This window comes from Scylla paramamosain, chromosome 1, assembly GCF_035594125.1.
Source record: "Scylla paramamosain isolate STU-SP2022 chromosome 1, ASM3559412v1, whole genome shotgun sequence".
NCBI lineage: Eukaryota > Metazoa > Arthropoda > Malacostraca > Decapoda > Portunidae > Scylla > Scylla paramamosain.
Window position 1 is genome coordinate 32,722,693 of NC_087151.1, and position 12,500 is coordinate 32,735,192.

The following is a 12,500-nucleotide window of genomic DNA, read 5'->3' on the forward strand; positions in this document are numbered from 1 at the left end:
TCAGAGCATCTTCAAAACAGTTAGTCTGTTGATCATTAACTTCCCGACGAACATTCTCTAATTAATCACATTTGTTAATTTAGGCGTTCTTGACAGGTAAAAAAAAAAAAAAAAAAAGACTCGGTTCTAGGAAATGTTGAGAGAGAGAGAGAGAGAGAGAGAGAGAGAGAGAGAGAGAGAGAGAGAGAGAGAGAGAGAGAGAGAGAGAGAGAGAGAGAGGAGAGATGGAGGCTAGAAGGGACGAGGGAAGGGACGCTACGGGTAAAGGCGTATGAGAAAGGTGTAAAGGGGTGGAAGGAGGCTAGTACTGGGGTGGTAGAGGGAGGGAGAAAAGTGGGGAGACGAAAACAAGACAGAAAGAAAACGGAACGAAATGGTAATTAAGTTAATTTTGAAAGAGTTAATGAAAATATGCTCCATAGAAAACGGACAGAGACATTTTAGGTGTTTTGTGTGTGTGTTTAAGGAACATGCATACACTGAAATACAGGTAAGCTGACAAAAAAGACAGACCAACCGGTAGACATTTACACTGACTTTCACTGGCATACACAGACACACAGACAGACAGACAGACAAACAAGCAGACATAAACAAAGATAAACATTTAAAATTGAATGAAAATTAAATAAACGTGCTGGTAAGCGAGAAAGAGAGAGAGAGAGAGAGAGAGAGAGAGAGAGAGAGAGAGAGAGAGAGAGAGAGAGAGAGAGAGAGAGAATACTGTCAACATTAAAAACAAAATTAGATAGATAGCTTCATCTTACTTTCCTGGAATATAACTACCACCACCACCACCACCACCACCGCCCTCCAGCTCTTCCCTGCCATCACTCAGGCTGAGGTGGTGCTGCAGGTGCCTTTAACACGTACTCGTCGACCTTGTAGCCCTCGGGTGTTCAGCAATTTTACTTTTACTGCAACGCAACAAAAGGCAAGTGTGCGTGAGCCCCGGCGCAGTCACCACTGATAAGGGTACGGCGTCTCGCTCTTAAACTTGCAGCCACCGCCAACCCTTCCGGCGAAGAAGCACTGTGTGAGCGGCGGCGTGGCGGCTGCCGATACTGAAAGAGGGGCGGAAAGCCGATTGTTTACGAGGACGCCGTGACGAGAGGAAAGGAGAAGGAGCAAAACAACTAAGATAAAGAAGGAAAAAAAGATACCAATGTTTACCTAAAGTTGCTTCATCCAAAGTACTCACAAAGCAGGCGCTCGTACGTAGAGACTTGCTCATCCTAAGTGATACACATATATGATTCCATTACACATATAGGGATTCCGCGACATGTAGAATACCAGGTAAACACACACACACACACACACACCACCTGCTGCTGCTGCTGCTGCCTGCCATCAAAAACACGGGGTGCGTCCTACAAGAAAGGTAAATTCTACAACAAATATTACATTACCCGATTTCCTGGCCTACTGATTTCCATAAAAGAGATCGCAAATCAAATAAAAAAATGATATCAGACATTCGTACACACAACAAACACGTCGGAAAAAAAAATATCGGCAATCTCTTTCATTTCACATTTTCTTTTCATTCAAATTTCTACCCTTCCGATCCTCTTGGACCCTATTTTTATTTTCTGTGCTCGTCGAAGGTGCGTACGGTCGGCGTCTGGCTGGAAGTGTATCATTCCACTACCTGCCGTGACACGAAACAAAAAGAAGGCCAAGGGAAGGCGACCGGGGAGTTATCATGCGTATCGTTAGATACGCATGATAACTAATACGCATTAGTTAGCACATTAATGTTACACTACTTGTGAGTGACCATCATGAAATTACAACAACTCTATACATTCCTTTCAGTAATGAAGTCTGTGGTAAGGCCTGCAGTCTAAGGAAGTTTCTAGGCTCATTCTAAATTCCATTTTTTTTTTTTTTTTTTTGTGTGTGTGGTGCTACATAGCAAGCAAAACTCTCCATTTTAATAAGGTAGACTGACTCACTTTTGTGAGATAAATATTATAAGATCGATAATTGTCCACTTTCTTTTTAGGCTTGGGATTAGAAAGTAGACGAAAAGCTTTGATATTTTTTTCAGAATTACAGAGCTTTAAAAAGAAAAGTTAGAGAAAATACGAGTATATACAGAAAGTTCATATAAACCAATGCTGTTTGATGTTTTACTTTGTAAATTTTGTTTAATGTGAACTACGGTTAAGGTCGAGTATTGTTATGTAAGTGCCGTTCCTGTGAGCTGAAAAGAATCTTTAACACCAACAATGTCTCTTCTTTAAGTAAGGAACCTACCTGTATTATCAGGTAAATATTTTGATCTAAAAATGTTTACTATTTTTTATGATACTGAACGTCAGTGGAAGTCAATTCAAACTAATTAGAACAATCACCGTATCCAATTAAAATATCTAAAAACGTATCAACTTTAGCCGAAGCAAAGACTGAAATCATTCTAATAGAGGGAGCATTACTGAAGTTCTTGGAAAAGACAAAACGTTTATACTAATATGTGGAGACAAGAGACGAGTTCATCTAGTACTCCTGAGAGAACAATGTACCGGGTGAGCTGCGCCAGCAATATCTTGCTCATTAGTCTTCACAATCCATCACTGCAATGTTCCTGCGAAATACCCAGACTAACTCTTGCCGGGAGACGCGATGAGAGCGCGCACAACCTAATGCAAAATTGATCGTTCAACTTTTTTTTTTTTTTTTTACATTAATGCAACGCTCACAGGAGGTAGCGCACGTGAGATGGGTGAGGTGTTTGTCGTGGTTGCGCAGTGAAGACGACACTCCAGCTGTACCTCGGGAATGTGTCCGGTGTCCTGTAATCGAGGCTTTTCCACATTCAACATCATTTCATCACAAAGCTCACGTGCCTGTGGATGTTGTCTTTGTAAAACATATAATACACACCGAAGCTAAGTAATTTATTTGATAAAGCTTGCAGGATCAGTTGCCCTTGAAAGAAACATTATGCATGACTTGTCTTTCTACCCAAACAGTATAATATAGAATCCTTCAGTACAAGCCACAACCTAAAGACCTGTTCACTGACAATAAGGAACACAAATGTCTTTCACAATTTCAATTTCCATCCATACAACTCATAACATCAAAGAGAGGTAACTACTGCTCTACAATTAAACTATTATTTTTTTCTCATGGTAAAATGAATAGTTGACAAGTATGAATTCCGCAGTGTTTTCCACACTGTAGTTTTATGTGTATAATGCACGTGTTCTCTCTAACTTATGTGATGGTGACGTATATTCGTATGTTGCATGCAATCACTATAAGTGCAAAGATCATGAAAATATAAATCTTTCCAATAACATTTTCAACGCGGAGACTTAACGCTTCGTCCATTGTGTTGTGTAATGGAGCTGTAGTTTTTGCGGCTCTACATAAAGCGTATTATTTTATTTATGCCATTCACCAAAGTGCAAACACCGGACTCAGATTCTGTATTACAAACCTATGTACGTATGCATAGTGAGGGAATTCATTGCCTCTTGATAACTTCAATCTAACATTCACTTGATTAGTCGTTTGGATGAAATGGTTGACGGAACATAATTCAACAGGCTTAATTAACAACCCGAGCTCACCATAAATGCATCGAGAGTGCCGCTGGTTCATAGCTTTTCCGGTGGTGGCTGGCAAGAGATCGAGTTCGGCTCACTTTCCACTGTTGACCACTGCGCAGGGCTCTAGCTACAGAGAAAAAAGAAGAAAGATGGGTGGATCGAAACACATGCACTTAACACTACATTCTTCCCACAGTGCAGCAATCTGAGTAACACATGATCATTGTTATTCTCTTTCACAATACACATCTACGATATTTACCCAAATATTAGTCCACCAAACGACTGAAAATTCATCATAGGAAAGATTAAGATTTGAAACTTTGTATCCAACTTGTGCTATTTGTCCTGGTGTCCTGGTACCCTGTCTCTCTAGGGCTGTCGTTCTTTTCCCAGAATGAGCATTTTCTATACCGCACTTTGATTCTTAATGCAATATGATTTCACTTCAAATTAAAACAGTTCGCCGGAATTTCTTCAATTTTCTCTCCAAACAAACAAATCTCTGAAAAACTCTGGAGCTCCCTACTTGCTTCTGTATTTTCTCTTTCCTATGACTTGAACTCTTTCAAGAGGGAGGTTTCATGACACTTATTTTCCAATTTTCGATTATTCTCTTGACATCTCTTTTGGGACTGGTATCTCAGTGGGATTCTTTTTTCCTCTTTTTTGTTTCCGTTCGCCAGTGACAACCACACACACACACACACACACACACACACACACACACACAAACATGTATGCATGCATTGTTTATATAATTTTCATATATATATATATATATATATATATATATATATATATATATATATATATATATATATATATATATATATATATATATATATATATATATATATATATATATATATATATATATACACAAACACACACACACACACACACACACGTATAAAACGCAATTCTGGCAAATTGCTTTCTATGAAAGTGAAATTACGTTTCAGGAAAGAAGAGAAGGCATAAATAGAGATGACAGAGAAGCATGGGGAGGTGTTTCCTTTCATGTATTATTGACACAACTCATTATGACTTAAAGTATGTCAATGGTTTAAAAAAAAAAAACGGAATAAGTAAAAATGGATATATATATGTTTATATTCATTTTCAATCATCGATATGTTTACACAAGAGTCAGACAGAGTTGTGTCAATAGTATGCAAAAGAAAACCTTTTGGTACTTACCTGGCAGCCTGACAGGTGGTGGTTTGTTTGGTAATGCCACTTCTTTATTTACCACATTTTGTGTCACATTTGTTTTGCTGCAAATATTTAGTTAACAAACACTCCGTCATGTAAGGTGCTGCTGCATTAATCATGGAGCAAATTACTTGACATTCCCTGTCCCTGTGCTGTTTTCCAGTTTATTTTGTTCTTTATCACTTAATTATTTTATAATCATGTTATTTTCATAGTCATTGTTAACTGATTTCTCTCAATGTTATTTTTTTTATATCAATGTTGTATTATCGTGCTAACATTCTCCTAAACACTTTGTTATATTTTACTTTTTTATAGTTACTTTTATTGTCAAAGTAATTTTTTTCATGACAAGTTTCAACAAAGTAGTTTTTTTTTTTTTTCTCCTAACTTCCCTCTTCCTCCGTCATTTCAGACTTTACCATTACCTTCAATATTACAAGGGAGATCTCATTTTTTAATAAAAGTTATGGTTTGATATCAGGAACATCCACTTTTTGTAAACGTTTCTCATTCTTCTCATGGTTTTACAGAGATGTTCTTTTTACAGCTTTCACTTAAGTAATCCATGGATACTCACCTGATCTGTGACAAAGGAAAAGTCTTCTTACAGTAACGAAGCTATTACTTGGCTGTTCATCATTGACATAACATTATTCATTTGTACGTTATTTTCGGCGTCAGACTGTGAAGCAATACACAGAATGGCTGACAATGCGAACAGAGACTTTCACAAACACATTCTCAGGACAATCCTCGCTGCCACGTATTACAAGCAAATTGCAGCTCTTCCTTCAATCTCACTCTGTGATGGTACTCAACACAATCAACCCGACACAGGACAGGGTTCCTGTTAGAGTATCAATAATGTCACACATCTAAAATAACTATCTCATCTGAATCGTGTATGTATATATATATATATATATATATATATATATATATATATATATATATATATATATATATATATATATATATATATATATATATATATATATATATATATATATATATCACACGAACAACCGACTACATATTAATTTCTTTATGAAACAAATCTTGATGCTGTAGTGTTTGTGATGACAGATACGTGGACAATGTGGAACTGGCCGCTTTTCTCAATTTGTTGTGGGTTGTAGTAACGCTGCGACTTAAAGCATGGTACAGCTACAACGCGTGATAGAAGAGCACATCATGAATTACGTCCGGAGAGCAAGTGACCAGCAGGTGGTTTTGACAAGTAACTCTGAACCACTACACAGCTTGTCAGTTATTTGCGGACATATTTTAATATGTGCTAATGAAGAATATAAATTAGAGATATAACTCAGCATCCCTTCCTCATATAGTCTAACTAATAACAAACCACTTTAAAATTGTATTAAAGCTTCAGAAAAAATAATGTAAGCTATTATATATTTCTCTAAACCATCATATCATCGTCAGCCTTAGTGGCTGCTTCTGTGAATCACCACTCACACGCACGCACGCACGCGCGCGCGCGCGCGCGAGCACACACACACACACACACACACACACACACACACACACACACACACACACACACACACACACACACACAACAACAACAACAACAACAATTTTCTGTGTTGTGCGATTGAAGTTTGGTGATTGTTCACCGGTGACGCTGGTAATCAAAGGAGCCAAACTCTTCAAATATGCTATCAAAGGTGGTTCTGTCCCTATTAAGGCGGTCAAAGGCGCCTCACCTAGACAAGTAGCCAAAAGGCCTCAGCCCCACACAGGTCATCAAAGCGAGGCGGCTAACGAGCTGTGGGAGCCAACTGCTGCCTCCCGGCGTCGTGGCTCCCTATCCAGGTGTATCGCAACAAGAGACGTTCGCGGTTATATGGACTAAGCAAAGAACACATGTACAAAAAAATTGAAAAAAAAATGAGTACAAAATTTTTCTTTAAGATTACAGATGATTAAATCAAGAATAGAAAAAAAATAATAATATGAGAAATATATATCAATCGAAAAGGTGTGTCTTTTCAGTGTCTTAAATGTTTTTAAGTAAAAATAAAGGGAAAGAAAAATAAATGAAATATGGACGTTCAAAAATCTAAGGAAATTTACCTTAATATTTCGAATTTCCCCAACCTAACCTAACCTAGCTTGGAGGGGGCCGCCGTGGAACCCCCCCCCCCGCTAAAACATTAACGTAACCTAGCATAACCTAACCTAACCTAACCTAACCTAGCATAATCTAGTTAATGAGAGACCTCAAAAATTATGCCGTTATGCCTTACCAGTGTGGTGTAGAGATTCTCAGAGCGATAGAGGTGGGTACAGTTTGGTGGCTTCGTTAATAAACACATGGAGCCTCTTCTTTACGTCTGTATACCGCATCTTAAATATTGTTATTAGTAAATATCCCACATAGTGACTTTTTTTCTCCTGAAGACTGGCATTGTTCGCTTCACCTCCCTCCACTGGGTAGCCATATTAACAAATGACAGTGAGCCTCTGTCAGAATGCCTGACGTGTCTCTAAAACAAATGAAAAGTGTAACTGAATCTACTGTGGAAAGTCGTAAATGCTGGCCTCACGAGTGGCAGCGCGTGATTGGAGGGATCAGCTGTATAGATACCTGGAAACCCTAATATACCGCTACCCATAAATCCCATTTATAAACAAAAGAAATTAATTTCAGTGTTTACTCTTGACTAGTGCAGAGCTCGCTGGACTTAGAAAATCACGAATTTCTCCAGCCATACTAGACACGTGCCCCCCAATTTTTTTTTACCTTTACGGAAAGGTCACCGAACCTTCTACATAGCATGTGAGTTTCGTGCTTGTATGTAACATGGACTTAATATCCAGATTAACCGAGGACCATATCCCAGTTATCTGAGATTTTTCTTATTCCTAAGACTTCAAAAGAATATATTACACATGTACAATCGTTCTCCTTTAAGTAAGGAACATATACCAGTTACAAGATAAAAAAAAAAAATAAATTGAATTTTTTTTTTAACTAAGTTCCGGACCTGTACAAAAGTTCAATTTTTTTTTTTTAATTAAGAATTTTCCTCTAAGATTACAGATGATTAAAGCTAGAGACTCCTAACGAGTAGTGGCAGATTCATAATAAGAAACAAATCTTACAATGGGACAAATGACCTTAAAAATTTCGCTATATTGAAGGGCAGCTCGTAAAACACTGACATTCCCTATTATACTCGTACACTACAGACGAGATCCTATATGGTGACCTAACTGAGGCCACTAATGAGCCAAGGTGTTACTGAGGCAAGTCTGAATCCACCTTACGCCACCCAACTCATTCGTGCGTGCGTAAGTGCGTGTGTAGATTAATTTAAAATAGAAAAAAAATTATTACATTTTCCCTTTATAACAATTTCTTGATTAAAAAAAAAAAAAAAACATTGGTGGCGTTATTTGTTAGCAGATATTTTATAATGGTGGACGTGGTACCCTGCATTATTCTAGAGTGTTCGGCGTTAGGAGTGACGAGGCAGGAAGGCGCTGCACAGCCATGCCACCCTCCGCCGTCACCACCAACATTCACGGTGAATTTTGTATTCCTAGGTATTAAAACTTATAACTTTGAATACTATTCGTTTTAATTAATGAAAATGAATACGTTGAAAAGCTACACTGTATTATAAGGTGCAAATTGTTCTTGATAAAATGGTGTTTAATATGATATGCTTTGGCATCTCTTCATTTCCTCGGCACAGCGCTGGGTGCCGAGAGACACACGTCTCATTACACACCACGAAGTATGTCCATATGCTTTCATTTTGTACTCACCGTACCTGCTGGACCGTTGGAAATAAGTTTCGGGCAGCGTAATGGCATTCCTATTCCACCTTGATCACAACTATGTCCTCGAAAAACCCAGAACACGACACACGTACAACACACAGCAGGACGCCACGGAGACTGGTTTGAGTAAGTCGTATATAAAACACATATTTAACACACAGATATCAGCAGAACGTCAAAGTGTGTACAAATTTATAAAGATTTGAGGGCTCAGATTAAAAGTAGGAAACACTGTGCTTAAGAAAAAAAATATGATAAAACTATGAAAAGGTGCAACTAATATTATGTTACACAATCATCACAATGGTGTGTGTGTGTGTGTGTGTGTGTGTGTGTGTGTGTGTGTGTGTGTGTGTGTGTGTGTGTGTGTGTGAATTCCTTTGCAACTCAGGACAACTTTAGCCTGTGCTGTTCGCTCAGGCAATTTTCATTTTTATGTAATATATTTAATTTCTTGGTTTTAGAGTATTTTGAGGAGACTATTGTTTGTTTAGGATGCGAGCGCGCGGGTTTGACACACACACACACACACACACAGAGAGAGAGAGAGAGAGAGAGAGAGAGAGAGAGAGAGAGAGAGAGAGAGAGAGAGAGAGAGAGAGAGAGAGAGAGAGAGAGAGAGAGAGAGAGAGAGAGAGAGAGAGAGAGAGAGAGAGAGAAAGAGAATGAGGGTAAAAAGGAATAACTGTTTAAGTAAACGAACTAAATAATGAATGACTGAATGAAAGAATGAATACATACGAGTAAGTGTATACGTGGCTATGTGGTAGTGGTGTATGAATCCGAAACGCGGACACAGTACAGGGCAGAATGAGACATAACACTATGGCAGGGTCGGGCACGATGGGAAACCCTGGTGTGTTTGTGAATGGTAAGAGTGGGGGTGAGGAAACAACACAGGAAGATGGGGATACAGGGCTAAGTGAGGTTTAAGTGTAGAACAGCAATGTGGAAGGCAGGAAAGCACACTGAGACAAGATATGTACAGCAGTGGAGACTCAGGTATATATGTTCAAAACTGCCCGATTTTGTAGGAGTGTAGTACATGGACGGATCGCCTCTGGATATAATATAGTACTGGCAATACAGTACGGAGAGGAACAGAGGAACAGGGCAAAGAAGAATGGATGAAAAGGGTGTGCTAATGGTATCAAAGAAAAGAGACGCAATGAAACGGGATAAGGCGAGACATGGAAAGATTGTAGCGAGCCTGTGTAGGGCCAAGCGGAGACCAGTAAGGCAGTATGGGCATTTCAGGAAGGAGCGAGAGACGCAGTGAGGTGAGCAGTAGGGGCACCAAACTTCCCATTCCTCGACCTCCTGCTGGTGGTCCGGGAAATTGCTACTTCAATAGCTCCTGAAAAATTCAATGCAAGTGATGGATGATCCTTCAAGTGGAAGAAAAGAAGAGGATATTACACTTTCTTCAGCCTGAGGCAGACACTGAGAGAGAACACGATTAAATGGCGGAGCAAGATGGATATGTATCAGGGCAGGAACACCCAAGCACCGGGGAGTGTACGTGGACTTAATAGTCTCCGAAGGAAGCATACGAAAATAAAATAGTGTGTGTGTATATATATATATATATATATATATATATATATATATATATATATATATATATATATATATATATATATATATATATATATATATATATATATATATATATATATATATATATATATATATATATATATATATATATATATATATATATATATCCACCGAAATGGCCCCGGCATATTTCCACCTTACATACCGCAGCATCTCAGTTTCGTCTAGGGAGTAAGAAGGAAGGAGATTATGTAATTTTCTTTTTTTTCTCTATTTTTATCTTTACTGCTGGTGCAGTGGTCTCTCTCTCTCTCTCTCTCTCTCTCTCTCTCTCTCTCTCTCTCTCTCTCTCTCTCTCTCTCTCTCTCTCTCCTTTGATTTGCCTCTTTTTTTTCCCTTACGCTCTTGAGGTCAGAGTCGCGTGCCCTTACGGTGCTTCACGGGGTGGGTTGAGGCTTCTCTTCATACTTCATCTTTCCACACAGCCCTCCTCCTCTTCCTACCTTTCCTCTTCCTCGTTCTCCTCCTTCTTCTCTTCCTCCTCCTCCTCTTCCTTCTTCTTTCAGCCATCTACGAGCCACGAGAGAAGATAAATATAAAAAAGAGACAGAAAAAAGAAAAAAAATCATCACAAAGCTGTTGAAACTGGTTCACTTCTCCCTTCCTCCCCACCCCGCTCCTCCCCACACACCAGGCCTCGTCCCACCCAGTACCAGCCCCTCCCAACCCGCCCCACCCCATCCCACCACGCCCCAACCCGTCCCGTCCGCAGAGAAACAGGACAGGCGAGTGTGGTCACGTGGAATGGGTGCATCGGTGCTTGAATGGGACACGTACTTCATTTTTTATCCTTTTTTTCACCTGATGCATTCATGACTCTTAAATACGGGAAAGCGATGGGGATGGTGGTGGTAGTGGTGGTGGTGGTGGTGGTGGTGGTGGTAACAGTTATTCTTGTTAATGGCAGAGGTATATATACTTGTCCTCAATTCAACATTCTCTTTAACACAAGCATCGTTTCAGTCTTCTTTTATCATGCACTTGTATTCATTTATTTAACCGGAACAGTGTCATGATTGAAGAGGAGGTGGAAGAGGAGGAGGAAGAGGAGGTGGAGGAGGACGGGGAGGATGAAGGGGCGGAGGAGGGGGACGGATGGTAATGCAACGTAAGGTCAAAGTTGAGTGTATATTTGGTGCACAAAACACAACACTCGTGCTATTGTGGTGAAGGGGAGGGATCTGAGTAGGGCTGGCTGCGGATTTAGCCTCGCTCTCCTAACCTGTTTCTCGCTGTCCTGAAAATAGTCTAAAATCTGCTGGGAAAGAGGGAAAGGAAGAAAGAAAGAAGGGTGGGAGAAAGGTACTGAGGAAAGTGATGAAAGAGAGAGGATACTAACTCTTTCAAATACCTTACACTGTTCAAAACTATTTAAACCCGACATTCCGTTTTCATATAAGCTGCAGTAATGTTAAGTAAGGTCTTCAAAGGGTCCACGTGTCACAAATGATTCCTTCAAACTACACAGAGAGGCTCAAAGCCCAAAATGCCTGGTCAGTTATTCCGTGCTGCCTCCCACTTGCGTCCATCCTCGAGGAGCCTTTACGATCTTTCCCCGAAGAGGCCGCCGTTCAGAAAGCGTCCCAGAAAGAATGTTTGCCTCATTCTTTCACGAGAGAAGAGCCACCCACACTATTTCCTGAGGAGGGCGAGACCTGACCAGCGGTGACAGAGCAGAGGCGACAGATATCTGGGAGGTGGACGGCGACAGGAATTGCAATCAGGAATCTGAATATAGACTCTCGATAGCTATTTCAGGAATGTGAGTGGTCACTTGAGGGAATTAAACCCTCGTAATCTGGAAAGTGTTGTCAGTGACAGAGGGAGTCGGCGAGTGATGGAGTGAGGAAAAGGAGAGAGGAGAGGGAAGGAGAGGAGAGGGGAGGGGAGATGAAAGGGAGGGGGTAGGAGGGGATGAATGTTGACAGCACTTGTGTATATTGGGCGCTGGAGTGTTCCTGGCGGATTTAAGCTGTAAGCGCCGCACAGCCAAACCCGTCGAGAGAGAAAACACGGAACACGCTTTGATGGACTTCCAGTACATTTGTACCAGCCACTCCAAACGTTGCCCTAAGCCGTGGAGGGAAGAGGAAAAAATACAACCGCGATTAAACGATTCGTAGGGGGCGTTATATGTATAAAAAGAGCACCCATAAATATCGTGTAATTACTCTGCAAAAGAACAATATTAATGGCATATATATATCCGTAAGTGGCTAACTACATGAGGGGAGGTTACTGCATTGTTTATGTTCGTGCTTCCCGGTAACTTCTAAT

The 12,500-nt window shown here is 40.0% G+C and overlaps 1 long non-coding RNA gene across 1 annotated transcript; it reads right to left on the minus strand.

Moving 5' to 3' along the window:
* Positions 1–165: 165 nt before the first annotated feature.
* On the minus strand, positions 166–10,816 carry LOC135100979 (uncharacterized). Its single transcript, XR_010268995.1, has 3 exons — positions 10,565–10,816; positions 3,588–3,693; positions 166–1,064 (listed from the first exon to the last, which is right to left on the minus strand). It is a non-coding gene; the product is annotated as an uncharacterized LOC135100979 (long non-coding RNA).
* Positions 10,817–12,500: the final 1,684 nt, after the last annotated feature.